Source organism: Lycium barbarum, chromosome 2 (genome assembly GCF_019175385.1).
Source record: "Lycium barbarum isolate Lr01 chromosome 2, ASM1917538v2, whole genome shotgun sequence".
NCBI classification, from domain to species: Eukaryota; Viridiplantae; Streptophyta; class Magnoliopsida; order Solanales; family Solanaceae; genus Lycium; species Lycium barbarum.
This window is the reverse complement of record NC_083338.1, coordinates 97,589,854-97,604,967: the sequence shown is the minus strand read 5'-3', so window position 1 is coordinate 97,604,967 and position 15,114 is coordinate 97,589,854. Positions and strand designations below refer to the sequence as shown.

The following is a 15,114-nucleotide window of genomic DNA, read 5'->3' as shown; positions in this document are numbered from 1 at the left end:
TGGAGTGTAACAGATATTCAGGAAAATAAAATAGAGAAACTTAAGGAGAGTATATATATGACCATATAATTAACTTACTTCACTTACTGATAGAAGTATTAAAACGTACAAAATTAGATAATGCATTTTAATCAAATAAAGTGATAAATGAAATGTTTCAGTACTGACCTTTCCGAATGAAGAACAATTTGATTTAGTGCATCATATCTTTTTTAGAAAAAAGGCTTGAAAACACGCTTGATTAAGTTTATTACTCCTTTTGTCCCTATTTATATGACTCTTCTTTTAATCTAATCCAAAAAGAATGATATCTTTTAAATTTAAAACAATTTAACTATAAGTTTTTCATTTTATTCTTGAAAAAATGATTCATTGCGGCACAAAATTTTATGACTTCTTTTAGATGAATAGTTTCAATTTTTTTCCTTCTTAAATTTTGTAGCCAATCAGACACCATCTCATTAAAATGGGACAAAGGAGTAATTAAAAAGCACTTGGCTAGCACGGAATAAAATATGCAAAGTTTTGACAACAGATCAAAAAGCCTATGGAAAGCAAAACTGTCTAAACGCAGAATGGGAATTTCTAAGGAAAAGCCACCTTATTATTACAAATTTCGTTCTGCTGATGTTTATAATCATTTTAACTCCGTATCATTTTTTTTTTAAACTCCGTATCATGAAAAGAAAAAGAAAAAAAACCAACTACTATAATTTTTTAGTGTTGTTTCTACAATTGATTATGGTTCGTTACTTTGAGAAGATAATAGTAGAATATATCCTGTGTATGTATAGAAATTCCAAAACTGAAAGCAATACGAGAAGTAAGAAATTGACGAGACGATCAAAGCTTCAATGACCATACTAGCGACAAGTCCAAAGCCCATGCAAATGCAGGGAGTTCTCAAGAAAACAAAAAATTGCTTACAAGAAATAAGAAATCTAAGAATAAACTGATATATATATATTTGAGAATACAGTGTAGACGACCTGAGAGATAGTACGAAAGCTCGAAATTACCTTAGCTATTTTACAATAAGGCAATCTAATACAGCTTCAAGAATTTCAACAGAGCAAAATGAGGAAAACTTACTGTAAAAACCAAGATGATGCAACTTAGAACTTGTAGATCATGTTATACATCAGTGGGTAAGATTTATGTAGGTGCCACAAACTGACACCATTATATTATTGACCTAGACAAATGGTGATATAATCCAAGTAACATATGCTTACTTAAACTCATTATTAGGCTATTTTTTGCTCCATAGCCTTCTATTTTCATGCTTTCTGCCCTCTTTTTCCCAATAGTCTCATTATCAATTATTCTTTTCTTGACCAGGGCAGCGGTTGAGGTTGTGCGCAAACAAACGACTTGTATCAGCCCAAAAAGAAAGTATTTGTATCAACCTTTCACAGTCTGGCTCTCTGTAGTTCCATCTTTGCGATTGTCCCCAAGTGTACTTCTTCAGGACCATCTGCTATTCTTAATGTCCTAGCTGTAGCCCAGAGATGGGAAAGAACAGTGTCGCCTGATAAACCAGCACCACCGTGCACTTGCATTGCTGTGTCAAGCACCTTCAATGCCATATTTGGGGCAGCAACCTGTAAACCATATAATCCTGGTAAAATATTTTCTGGAAGAGAGATGATTCAATCACGTAAGTCATTGTCACTATGCTTTGTTACCTTTGCCATTGCGATTGTACCACGGGCCTTTTTGTTTCCAAGCCGATCAAGCTGGTCAGCAGCTTCGAGAACAAGTAATCTAGTTTTCTCCAGATCAATTCGGCACTATAAAGTCCATTGTCATGTATCATTTCATATAGAATTATGGAAAAAGAAGAGACATTTTTAATAAAGTAGTTACTGTTATGGGAGGTTTTCTTTGCGCAAACTTAAATGCAAAAAACTTACCTTAGCAACATCAGAAAGGAATGAGCCATGTTGAGCGATTAATTTTCCAAAAGCTCTCCTTTGAAGTGCCCTTTGTACCATCATCTGCATGCCGCGATCTGCTGCACCTATTAGTCTCATGCAATGATGCAACCTTCCAGGTCCCAGCCAACCCTACAAGAATAAGAATTCGGCAACCAAGTTTCAGATGCAATTCCATATGCTGTCATATATATATATCTTCCCTCAGATAATCAAAATGAGCAGTTTAGCAATCCATACGACTCTCTGTCAGAATGGCCCCTTTACAGATGTACCATTAACTTGAAACGAAAGCAGGAATTTTCTTCTTTCCCCCTCAAACCCCCATAATGGGTGACAATCAAACTTCAGAACATGTAAAATATTTGGAGATTAAATCACTTTCCTGCGATGTGCACAACCCAAAAGAAAATGCAAAAGTATTGATGATCGATTGAATGTAACAGATTTAGGAACTTCTGATGAATAGGCATCAAAAGATTAGCTCATAAAATGTCATAAGATATGTAAATGTGAACTTGATAAATACATGAAACAACGTTACCTGTGCAATCTCAAACCCACGCCCCTCACCAAGCAGGATATTCTTGGCTGGGACGAATACATTCTCGAATATTATTTCTGCATGCCCATGAGGGGCATCATCAAAGCCAAATACTGTTAGCGGTCTCTTTATGGTAATACCAGGACTGTTGATGTCCACCAAGATCATGGATTGTTGTTTATGCTTTGGAGCTGCCAAGTCAGTTTTTCCCTGCCATTCATCCAGACTAACTGCCTTGAACACACTATAAAATGAAACAAATTATTTTTCGTTGAGAAGCAAGAACTAACCATCACAATGAGAATTTTGCACCGGGGATCCATGGCTCCACTGGTCCACCATTTTGTCCCGTTGATAATATACGAGTTCCCATTTCTGTAAAATGCATTGCTTCCACAGTTATTTTCATTAATCCAACAAATTCCAGCCTTCGGGTCCTCCTATTTCCTTTTTGGGCTAGGGGCAGGTAAATCCTAGTCATTGCCTCTAATATGACCAAAATCCCTCTAAAGGTTCCTGTGTATATAACAAGCATAGGATGATTAAGTTGAACACAATCCTTCTAAATTTTGACGGGAACCATCAGAATTTTCTAGATTCACGTTCAACATCTTGCATGATACTCTGATCCCAATGTTACGAATTTCTCTCCTAAATATTCATCAACTATTTAAGACACATAAATGCACTTCAAGATTCCCACAAAAATTTGAGAAATTTAGATTTACCATCTTGGGATCAATGTAACCATTGATCAAATGGTTCCCTTTACCACTAACAATATAAGACATATCATTAGTACCTCATTTTACACAGCCAATTGAACTGTGCAAATATGAAGTTACAGGGAGTACTAAGTCACCAAGAGAAGAGGAGACGATAGAGAGGATGAAAAGACGATTCATAATTTTTGCCTGTGCAATGTATTTCATATAGATAGTAAGATGACATTTGGATAAACATAGAGATCATGAGATAAGGGACAAGATAAAAGGGAAATCCCTTTAGAACTTCTTGTTAGCAATTCCAATTATTTCACTTGAGAATATCATTTTCTGCTTTTCTTATGTTATTTTTTCCATGTCGTTCATTTTCCTTGTTTTTGCCCACTTTTGGCCCCCTCAGACCCTAACAGGATGGGGGAGGGGAACATACTATCAACTGCTATTTGTGATACATATGATGGCTATAATTATTTCTAGTTTGCACTCTCTTAATACCTTGCCAGTCTTTTCTAAGGTGCTGAAAATCTAACCTGGTGCCCAATCTTACACCTCACAGTTTATCTATCCGAGAGTGTTTATATATAAGAGAAATATACAAGAGAGAGAGAGAGAGAGATGCTAATCTCATATATTTTGTCCCTTTCAAAGTTTTAGCTTGTGTCTACCTTTTAATGGAACACTCTATATTGGTGGCATCTGAGGATGCAACTTGAGGCTCTGTCATTGCAAATCCAGAGCGTATCTTTCCCTCAAGCAAGGGAACAAGACATTCCTTCATCTGTAGCTCATTCCCATACCGAAGTAATACCTGAAACGATGAATTCCCCCAAAACAATGTTAGAACATAAACAATTATGCTTGTGCAAGAGATAGTTATGCTTCAAATATGCTATATATCATATATTTGCAAGTGAAGTCTTCGTTGACTTTAGTTAAAAGAAGATTATTGTGATAGCTACCTGCAAACTATATCTTTACAAAATATTAGGTACTAATGTTTATTTTACCTCCATATTTCCTGTATCAGGTGCCCCACAGTTGAAAATTTGCGGCGCCCAAACAGAACGACCCATAATCTCGCACAGATATCCATACTCCAGGTTGGAAAGGCCAGCACCCAATAAGCTACCAAAATCATTGTTGACTAGACCATTTCTGCTGCCGAAAATAAGTTCTCTGGCCCGAGCAGCACTATCAAACTACATATTAGTAGAAAATAACATCAGGTACGCTCTTAGGGAACAAATCTCTTTCACTCCTTTATGATAGAATAGAGCTTTACAAACTCACTGGTATCCACAAGTTCCACAATCCTTCTTTTTTTGCCAGATCCTTTAATTTCTCTTCATCCGGGAGAACTGTCCAACGCATGGTAGACTGTGCAAGCTTGTAAAATTCATTTTCCCTTGGATATATATGATCCTCCATAAAATTTGTCAATTTTTTCCTCAACTTTTGAACCTTCTCACGGGCACAAATTTCCCTCCCCTAGGCATTCCTTGATTTGGGCTATCATGTCCAAGTTGCCTAACATGATCCTCCAAACTTGTCTCTGCATAGCACAACAGAAATATCTAATTACGGAAACAGGTATTACACCTCAGTTTACTATCTAGAGTGACATGATCAACAAAGTCACAGTAGCCTATCATATTTTATGCTGCACCAATTTCACACGGTAATCAGTTCTCGTGGACATTTAATGCCGATGAAAATGAATGTGAAGATAAAGGTTGTTTTCAAGAGCAAACTTGTTCTTTTTGTTTGAGACATGTTGAGGTTGGTTAATGACTAGAATATCTGCAATTTCACTGAAAAGTGGAGTTTGAACAGAGCAGAATTTTGGTTCAACATTTTAATGCTACATAAGAGTTTCAAAAGTGGAGCTGGAGAAAAATTACAGTTGAAATATACAGTATGTAGATAGTCCAAGAGCTATGCATAATAAGAGAGTATACATGATTTCTGGAAGAACTGAAAAGACTACAATGACAATCCAAAATTACATTTTAACAAAATTAGAAACAGCAATGAAGTTGTTAAGGTATAGGATTTACCAGTTGGAGGATGCTGAGGGAGAACAGATTTTCTTTGGATAAACGACCATGCCATTCTAATGAAGGAATCAGCCTTTTCCCCAGCGCATCGGGCACGTTCACCTCCTGAAGCATTACCCTACAAGGTGATTATTAGATAACTATAATATATAGATAATAAATCTTACATAATTAAATTGTTAGCCAAAACATCAAACTGATGTCACTCATAAAATTAATAAGTCTGATTACCATGATCCATCTGCAATGTACTCCAGCATATATCGAAGCCCCACGAAATAAGGAAAAGGTTATGTAGAACTTCCATTGATCAACTGGCCAAGGTCTTCCCTGAATGCACACACACACACACACAAAAAAAAAAAAAAAAAAAAGGCAAAAGAACTGAGAAACAAGTAGTTGCACAATGTTAGGGTGCTTAAAGAATAAAATTTTGCTGATTTCCTCTTGATACTAGATAAATCGTGCATATCGTGTTTAAAATTTTTGGATTTGGGATGATACTATAAGTCAGGCTTTCTCAAAAGACATCACAATCTCTATACTCCAGTCAGTTTATTTTCCTTGCATCACAAAGGAACTAATCTGAACATGCTTTGCTGATAACTAGTGTTCTGTATTAGTAGATCAAAGTGAAGTATAAGAAATCCCGGCTCAAGGATGACCATCTAACAAAGACGGAGAAAATTAGGTCTTACAGCTGCTGAGCAGTAATCTCGGAGATAATTGGAAAGAGAAGGCACTCCTTCAGGGAAGCTGGTGAGTTCAAAGCCATTATTCTCTTCTATACTTTCTGATGCTATATTCACAATATGGCCCTGATAAGAAAGAAAAGATATTAGCAACTTTAAAATTTCTTAATTTGGGTCCATATATCAATCAGAAAGAAAAGATATTAGCAACTTTAAAATTTCTTAATTTGGGTCCACATATCAATCATCTGAAACGAAGGGGAGCCTTGGCGTAACTGGTAAAGTTGCTGCCATGTGACCAGGAGGTCACGGGTTCGAGCCGTGGAAACAGCCTCTTGCAGAAATGCAAGGTAAGGCTGCGTACAATAGACCCTTGTGGTCCGGCCCTTCCCCGAACCACGCGCATAGCGGGAGCTTAGTGCACCGGGCTGCCCATATCAATCATCTGAAACTCAAAATGCTAGTAAGGGGTTTTAATTACAAAAACGTGACTCTGAGGATAGTGCATGTCATTGGTCAAATAACATCTAGAAATTAAGTAGAAGTAGCAAAAGGGTGGCCGTACCAAGCAGCTGTAGGCAACATCACACATTTGATTACCCAAGGTGGAAAGCTCCCAATCAAGAATACCTATAACTCTATCCTGCAACAGCAACTAACAGAGTCAGCGGAACCTATAGCTTATTTTGGAGCAGGGAGAGGGGCACATGTCACATGCATTTGAAACGACTCCAATAACAAAAGCTACAAGGAACAGAAGGAAGTATCAGACGCTTTCAAGGACTGCACCTCAATAGGATGAAACACCACATTATCAATCCGAAAGTCACCATGGACTAGACCTGCTGTTGCACCAGAGGAATCTTCGTGGGGAATATGTTGCCGCAACCAATCTGCCAGCTCCAACATTTTAGGGTTTCTCCTGGACTTACCCTCACCGGTAGATAAAAGATATTGTTTGGCCCACCTTTCCACCTGAAGTAGGTTAGGTAAACTATCACACACTATAAGAACATTCAAAAATTAAATACTGAAAATCACCCCAAAAGTGCATTGCATGAATAAAGCAACTGAACGTGTCAGGGTAAGAACACAAAAGCATGTTTTATTTCCAGTAGCATAGTAATTATCAAGGGTCAAGATTGATAGACCAACAAAAAAATGTCAGGCACAACTTAATTTTCCCAGAAATGTAGAATCAAATGAGCCTAAATAGAGAGAAATATGTAAGAGTGCATGTTGTCGGACCCAACTATTTTGGAATTGAGGTTTATTTAGTTGATTTAATCTTTTCAAAATTAAAATTTTCTGCACCTGCCGCTTACAATAGTCTGTCCGCTTCCCATAGTTACCAAGACCAATTGTATCAACATCAGCAGAGTGAACAACGGCCAAAGCTTGAGCAACAGCACGGTATATGACCCTTCTTCTTTCAGGCAGTACATCCTAAAGAGGCAAAAAAGTACATTTATCTTTCGAATCAATGAAAAGAATCAGGCTTACCAATCACACTAATGTTACTCTAGTAATGCCACAAATCTAAATAATCTAGGAAGATAAATATTTGAAAATAGAATCCGTACAGGTAGCTTAGGGTCTATAAAGATACGTCCTTCCAGATACTCCATAATGTAGAATGGAGTTCCAATCAGACTTGAATCTGTACACAAACAAAAAACCTTTGGGACTGGGACCAGCGTATGAGTACTTAATGCATGTAGAACCTGCCATGTCAACATCAAGATCTCAAAGTTAAACACAGCCAATACGCACATAAACGAGATATTACAATTTACATCATATGGGAAAGAGAGAATGCACAACCTCATACTCTCTCTCAACAGCATGAGCAGATGCCAACAGATTTCCATAAGGTTTCTTTCTCAACACATATCTTTTTGCCAAGGTTCCTGAGCGGACTCAATGAGGAAAGTGGGATTTGACTGGCCGTGCCCAAACTGATCCACAACGAAAACGGTATTTTCTTAAAAAATGAAAAAAGTGAGAACTTTGCATCAGAAAATTGCATTAGACATGGAAGCCTCTGTTTTGAGTACAGACGAAACCACACACAACTAAAGAAAATTGTATGTTCCAACACCAAATTAATAAAGCATGACATCATTCAATTAGCAACAGGTTTACTGCTGAGCTCATAATTTCAGGATTGGCAAGAATTCTTATAGCGGCTTTGATTCTATCCTCCTTCCTTCTCTCCTAGGGAGAATGCCTAAAAGGGAAGTCAGTGTCGTCAAAGGCGCACTTAAGCCCTGAAGCGAGGCTCAAAACATGTTGAGCGCTTCGCCTTGCTTTATGTGCGCTTCAGTGTCATTATCAATGCTCTAAGACATACTTTTCCTTGCCAATGAGCCTTTATTGAAGAGGTGACACTAGATAATTGACATTTCACTTTATCGTAAAGCTTTTACAATTTCTTTGTCCATATATTTGTTATTCATGCTGATTATTATTCTAAGTCTTGGACTAAACATATATATATATTTACTTTGCACCATTGCGTCTTTTTTCATTAAAGCCCATGTTTTATTTGCGCTTTTCGCTTTTGATAACACTGAAGGGAACTAAAACTACTATTACTAATCTGGGGAATGCACTTCTAATCTCTTTTTTTTTTTTTTTTTTTTTTTTTTTTGGGGGGGGGGAGTAACTTCTAAGAGCCCGTTTGGATTGGCTTACAGCTTAAAGCTGTTTGCAGCTTATAAGCTGAAAAAAATAAGTTGGGGTAGTCCAACTTATTTTTTTTGGCTTATAAGCTGTTTTCAGCTTATAAGCTGCTTTAGATAAACTAAGTCAAATGGGTCCAATTATTTTTTTGAGCTTATTTTAAGCATAAAATGACTTTAAGCTGGCCAGCCAAACACTCAAAAAAGCTGAAAACAGCTTATAAGCCAACTTATAAGCCAATCCAAACGGGCTCTAAATTACGTTCAAGAGAATAGCGACATTGCATTAGAAGATGATCTGTTAGAAACAAGCACATCCCAAAATTGAAGTTCTATATAACATTTGTTTATCATTCTAAGAATTCCCCCTTTCCTTAAAACAAATGAATGATAATGAAATCTTACAATATTCCATTTTCATTACTATATTTCATAACCACTCATTTGTAGATTATTTCTGACCTTTCTACCACATGTTTCTTTCTTTCTAACTAGACAAACAAATTGGATTGCCTAGGCTACAATTCCCTGCTAGAAGGAATAACGCTTTGATTGCCATACACATACACCTACTATCAAACAACAATTCCTCCAAACATATCACTGTCTTCCATGGAAGCTACACGAATTCGACACGCTCAATCCCAATAAAATCATATAATTTATTAAATGAAAAGAAGTAGAAAAAGAAAGAAATTTTGTATTAAGCTAAAACTGAGGATTTCTTGAAGCTTAGCTACCACCAAACACACCTTTTGCTAATTCATCATTTAACACATACACTTATGTTCACACAATCAGTCAGAAATCATAGTTTCTGAAGCCTCTCTTTTACATGTCACAGTGATTAATCTTTATTCTTTAAGCAAAATGAATTATAAAGAGAAAAAAAACTAGTCTTTATTCCCACAATTCCCACAAAAAGGGGGTCTTTTTTTATCCTCTCCTTTCGCTAATTCCAGCATGTAACAAATATTATGTATGTGGGCACAATCAGTCACAAATCATAGCTTCTGCAACTCCTATTTTACTTGTCAGACTGATTAATTGGAATTACAAAGAGGGGGAAAAACCAAGTCTTTATTTGTCGCAATCACTATTGTAGTTGGTCCTTTAGCAAAAAAAAGATACTCCCTCTGGCCCAATTTAAGCAACGCTTTTCATTTTTTGAGATTGAAACTAAATGAACTTCGACCAATATTTTAACATTGTATCTTTTCATCAAATTGATACGAAAAAAGCTACAAATTAATACTGCAGATGTATAAATTTTAATCTTAAAATATTAAGTTAATCTAATTCAGTTTAGCTTTAAAATTTAAACAAATTGACTCTCAAAGTGCCCACATAAATTGGAAAGCAGGGAGTAAAAAGTGACTAGAAGAATATAGGATTTGAATATAAGAAAAGAAGACCTGAGAAAGAGTAAATTGAGAAGGGTTTGTAGGGAAGCCAAGAACATTAGTTGAGGGGGGCATTTAGTTAGAGGTGACTCTTAAGTCTTTTTATTGAGAGAAGGTGACTCAAGTTTTAATTATTGAGTGGAGATGGTGTTTTTTTATTAGTGATTAAGAGGTTTTGACCTTGCCCAAAAGTTTTTATTTTGACACTTTGACCCTTAACTTTATTTTTAACACTTTGCCTTCAAGTTTTATTTTTAACACTTTGACCCAGTCAATATAAACCCTAAAATACCAAAATGGGTCAAAAAAAAAAAAGGCGCCAATAGCTGCACCGGTTTTTGCTCTTTTCCCTCCTCTGTTCTTCTTCTCCTTCCTCCATTCGTTCTTCCTCCTTCTTCTTCTTCTTTTCCATCCGCCTGTTTTTCTCCCTCCATTCTTCTTCCTCATCTTCCATTGCTGCTTCCCGTGCTTCTTCTTCATCCATTGCTGTTCCATTTTGAAGAATCTGCTCAACAAAAGAAAAAACTAAACCACCAAATTTGCAATTTTTTTTGTTGGATTTCGTTAGTGTCTACGTGGGCATTACTTCATAAGTATTGCTTCTTCCCCTGCTTCTTCTTCTTCCATTGGTGCGACATTTTGAAGAATTTGCTCAACAAAGAAAAAAACGAAACCAGCAGATTTTGCAATTTTTTGGCTGGGCATTACTTCAGAAGTAATTTCCGCTCATTTGGTAAGTAAAATATTACTGTTTTGTTTCAATTGTTTATGTGGGTTTTGCTGCTGATTTTCCAACAATTTACAATAGCAATTGTACTTGTTGCATCAAGTGCTAAAGCTGCTGTATATGAGCTTCTAAATTTTTGCAACAACTGTTGTAGTTGCTGCAGAAGTTGTTGTAGTTTATGCAACAGCTACTGTAGTGGCTGCCACAATTACAACAGATTATGTAGTTGTTGCAACTTCTATACTAATTGTTGTTAAATACGTAGTATGAATAAGTTGCAACAGATTTGTGAGTTGTTGCAAGTAGTGTACTACCTGTTGCAACAAGTATCTTACTTGTTGCAACAACTCACTGATCCGTCGAATTCAGCTTCAGTCCAACAGAACCCAAAAACTGGACCAAAAAAAAAAAACTGTAGCTGACTCCCACAGATTAGTTAGTTGTTGCAACAAGTTTATTACCTGTTGCAACAAGTTTATTACCCGTTGCAACAAGTAATTTACTTGTTACAACAACTCATTAATTTGTTGGACATCTTCAACTGTCTTTGGATTAAACAGAACTTAAAAAACTGAAGTTGACTCCAACAGATTAGTTAGTTGGTGCAACAAGGATAATACTTGTTGCAACAGGTAATCCACTTGTTGCAACACCTGATTCATCTGTTCCAACAAGTCACTAAGTTATTGTATTTTGTTACTATACAGTCATGACCGTTTTTAAAAAAAAAAACAAAATATATGTTACATCCGACATTTTCGCTTATTCAAAAAAATTCAAGATAAATTGACTTGTGATGAATAAGGCCACAATTGGACCTTACTTGGTATGCATGTGTAGGTTATGAATTCAATGGGGTGGAATTACGAAAGGTGGCCAAGGGCAAAATTGGAATTTTGGAAACTTGTTCCATGAATTACCATATGTAACCAACCATTTTGGGCTCAAAAAAAATAAGTGAAGTGAGGCCCAATTTTAAGAGGCCCATTCGGCCAAGACCAACCCAAGGCCCATGGAATTAATTAATTTCCATGTGCTAAATATATATCATCCATATCCTTAAGAACATTCAAGAAAAAAATCAAAGAGAAAGAGTAGAGAGCAAGAGAGAGCATTTCGGGTTTGGAGAGAAAAAAAGAAAGAAAAGAAAGAAAATTTTTTGGAGCCAATCCTTTGGTTTAAAAAGTTCATCTCTTGAGAGATTATTGCTAAGCACAAGATTCTCTACAAGTTGATATAAAGATTGTGGCAAGAAAACAATTTCATCTTCCAAGTGTAGAACTTGAAGAAAGGTAAGGATTTCATGCTTTTGTTGTGTTAAAAATGATGTATGTATGTTGTAGTATGTGTGAATGAATGAAAAATATGGAAATTTGGTGTGTTGGAATTTGGGGTGTGTGGCCGAAATGCATATATGTATATTGCATGTCTATGGTGACTTGAAACTATGTTGAAATCTAGTTGTAGTGTGGTAGGAATTGTATTAGAAATGAAAGTTGAATGAATTAAGGAAAGTTGAGAATTTTGAGGTGTGGCCGTGTGGTGTGTGTTGGTGTTGGAAGGTGAATTGAATCTTGTTAGCATGTTAATTGTGTTGTTATGGAAGATTGGTTATTAAGTTGTTGAAAGTTAGGAAGGGATTGGAAAAGTAGTGACTTGATGGAAAGTTGAATGTTTGTGAATTTTATGAATATCTTATGAATATTATGTGAACATGTTATGAATTCCTCCGATGTGTGTGTCGTAATGATTTTGATGGATAATGGATATGAAAATAATAAGTTTTGGTTGGAAATGTAAGCTTGAAACGAAAGATGATTCGTCGTGTCGAAAGGTGGCTAATAATGCCATAGCGTATGATTTAGTGTTTATTGATGTTTGTTGTTGTTTGGATGTCTCCTCTGGGTTGTTGTGTTGCTAAGTTGAGCCGAGCTAAGTCTCGGGGATGTCGTATATACATAGGAAATGCTGCCGAAATTTCGGTAGGCAATTATGTGTAAAGTTAGAGTATTGAAAGAATGAAACTAACCAAATGGTAAACTTGACCATTTCCAGATTTTGGACGAAATTTGGATTGACGCCGAGCGAGCATAAGGCCCCATCGAGGTATGTGAAGCACTTCTCTACGTTCCTAGGCATGTTCTGGATGTGGTAGGCTCGGCCGCGAGCCTTAAGTCCGACTCCGTTCCCCGGAATTCGAGACGGAAAACCGCTCCAATTCCTTCAATTCAATTGAACCTATTTTCTTACAAATTGTCCTTAAAGTGAGATTTTGTACAAAACTTTCCCCAAACGGAGTCGGAACACTTCCGAATGAGTATGGGTGACCTCATAAGGTCAATTATCAATAATTTACGTATGTAGTCTCGGGTGGGTCCGAGGTGGGCCCACAAGGCCCGATACTCCCGGTACGATTTTAAAATACATCTGTTTTGGTCCGATGTTCTCCAAAAACTTCTGAACTATTGTTTTATGTATATTATGGCTATTTTTGTGTAATTTATACAATATGATTTCTGAACAGTTGAGAATCCCATTCTGATAATAATCTGTCGTGCCTTCCCAACTAGGATATAGGCGCGTACTATGCATACTATCTGGATATTCTGATTTTGGCTCGCCGTTTGGCACCCTTCAATTTGATCGAGTCTGTATGTTGAGTCTGTAGGTAGGTGGTTTCTCATTTATCGATTCGTGTCTGTCTCAATGCATTCTTTCACTGCGACCCGGGCCAGGTTCTGTTATCGTGCATAATTCTCTGCATTGTTCACCGCGTCCCTCGGCGTACGGGCCGGGATCTGTATGTCTGTATGATCTGTGTATGGGGATGGCGGCCAGGATGGCATATGATCTGATTTGATTCTGTCTGTCCACCGCGTCCCGTACTAAGAGGGCCGGGTTCTGTTACCGCGCCCCCAGACAGGGCCGGGATCTGTATGAATATATGCGTGTGCCATCTGTATTTATAAAGCACACGCCTTTGTATGATTTTGTATGACTCTGTGCTACTCTGCATGCATAATTCTGTCCGTCATACTACTGTCTGTCCGTCTGTGTTACGACTATTTCTGTATGTCCGTATGGCTTCTGCTTCTGTATGTCCGTATGGATTCAGATTCTGCTCGTCTGTCCGTATTATGATTCCGTCTGTCTGTCCGAACTATAATTCTGTTCATTTGTGTGTAACACGATTCTGTATGTCTGTCTGGATCATAACTCTGTCCGTTAGTTTGACTTATGATTTTGCCCGTTATATTTCTGTGACTCTAGTTCAGACTATGTTTATATCTGTTACGTTTCTGCTTTACATACTCGGTACATTTTCCGTACTGACCCCCGTTCTTCGGGGGCTGCGCTACATGCCCGCAGGTACAGACGCACCAGGTGATACGCCGCCCGCGTAGGTTTCCGACTCTGCTTTTTGAAGAGCTCCTTTGACTTGGAGCATATCTTTTGGTATATATCTTCTGTCTTCTGTGTACTCCGTATGTTTGTATATTCTGGGTACAGCGGGGCCCTGTCCCGTCATATGACTCTGTATGTCTGTAGAAGCCTGTAGATAGATGTGTGGGTTACGGGTTTCGTCTGTATGTTAGCCTTATCGGCTTACTTGTAAATATCTGTATGTTCAGGTATATATGTATATATACGTATGTTACGCGCGTGCCGTACTTGTATCGGCCTACTTCTGTACTTCTGTTTTGAAACACAAAAAAAAAAAAAATCTGTATGGTTCGAATTCGATCAGGTAGGTACGTATGGGTACCCAGTTAGGGTACCAGTCGCGGCCCACGGGGTTTGGGTCGTGACAATATATTCATGTAGCATTAATGGGAGACTCAATAACAATAGGTGTTGATTGCCATGGCGAATGGATCGAGAAGAACAATCGATATATTTGGCGATGGAAGGGTGGTCACATGTTAGAGACGATAGCGATGAGTGTCCAAAGAGATGTTGTGTTTGATGATTTTGTGAACTTAATCATCACCTATTGTGAATTAACTTGTGAACCGAAAGATCTTGCCATCACTTACATGCATAGCTCTTTTGAAAACCAGAGGGTCTTGCCTTTTAAGATAACCGATCAGGATCGCTTGCGTACTTATTTGAATGATGTAGCTAGGCCCATTTTAAGGGTATACGTGGTTGGAAGCCCGGTAGAGAACCATAATTTAGGCCAAGACCAACAAGATGTGTTAAATGATAAATTGGATGGGGTAGATATCGATATAGATATTCCAAATAATGGAAGTGGGGGTGAGCCGATTCCTACACCCTAAGTTGCGAGCAATACACCGTGTTCTACACAATCTTCACAGTGCAGCCATGTTCAAGATGATGA

General features: G+C 37.4%; 1 pseudogene; it reads right to left on the bottom strand.

Moving 5' to 3' along the window:
• Positions 1–831: 831 nt before the first annotated feature.
• Positions 832–10,132, bottom strand: LOC132626685 (probable acyl-CoA dehydrogenase IBR3; annotated as a pseudogene).
• Between the last annotated feature and the right edge of the window lie 4,982 nt (positions 10,133–15,114).